Below are 1,337 nucleotides of genomic sequence, written 5' to 3' on the forward strand. Positions count from 1 at the left end.
CAAGCATTAAAAACTACTCAACAAGCCTACCAGACACAACTGCATAACAGCCTAGCACAGTGGTAAAACAACCACACACACACACACACACACACACACACACACACACACACACACACACACACTGTCTTTCTCGCTAAGCCTTCTAATCAGCTAAACCAAACAGTGAACTCAACTTCCTGTCCATCTGGGGGGGTTGTGCCCGCCCCTTCCTATCTATGTTATCTCTCTCGTGAGCTAAAGCATTGTGCTCACTTCCTGTTAGCCCGGCCTGGGAAACAACCTTGGAGAGGAAAAGGGAGCGAGGCGAAAAAGGAGAAACATAGGATGAGGGGTTAAGATGACAGAAAGATGAAGAGAACAATGTAGAGCAGTGATGAGTTTTCCAGCTGTGCAGAAACACTTCAGAGCGAAGATGTGTGTGATGAAACACCGACACATATCACACATGCAAGTGGTGTTAGCATCTTGTTAGCCTGGCATCTTTATCAAGCACCATCCATTAATCCTTTTTCAGCATACTCACAGCTGAGTCCTGAAATTTAGCAAAAAAAAAAAAAAGTGGCAGAAAAAGTCATTCATTATTTTAAGTTCAAAAAACTTTTCGCCTGTTAATGCTTTTATGTTGTCGTCATTTTTTACATTTTATACATTTGCACTGATGATTTCGTATTAAGTCTTGTGACAGCTCTTATTCCTGCTGAAGACATTTCCAAAATATAAATGATTTCTTTGTGATTTTAAAAGCCATGCGTCCATTCATTGAACAAACAATGGTTTACGTCGATGGCGGCCATCTTTGTTTGAGTCAAAGAATAGAGCCTCACCTTGAGAGCAGTTAAAATTTTGCTTCATTGTACAGTGGAGGAAATACTTTTTGTCCTGTCGTTTCAGACCTGTGGCTCTCTCTAGGAAACAGTAGCCCATTAAAGTTGTTTTTTTTTGTATTTGTACATTATCACCATTATAGTGATTTTGATTTTTATTTTTAAAAATGGGGATGTGAAAGAGAAAAAAAATTGTTGTGTGCTCCATTATCCTCTCTCCTTGCGATTAAGTTTCAGGTGTAGTTAGGGTGAGAAAGTCTTAGACAGATGAGTCATTTACCAACAATTTCCCCCACCAGTGTTTTCCACTTTGTTTTAATATACATTTCCACATCTTAAAAAAAAATCATTAAATACATCAATCATTAAACACAAAGACGAAGATTTAATGTCATTCCTATTAAAAAGTGTCACATTAGTTTTTTATTGTGTGTGCTGGCAACATAATGACCTGGACATAAAACACATTCATTTCAGGCTGCCATTTTAATTTAGTAATTTCTAGTCATT

Source organism: Seriola lalandi, unplaced genomic scaffold (genome assembly GCF_002814215.2).
Source record: "Seriola lalandi dorsalis isolate HSWRI2012SDOR001 ecotype SW California unplaced genomic scaffold, Sedor1 jcf7180002054937, whole genome shotgun sequence".
Classification (NCBI taxonomy): domain Eukaryota; kingdom Metazoa; phylum Chordata; class Actinopteri; order Carangiformes; family Carangidae; genus Seriola; species Seriola lalandi.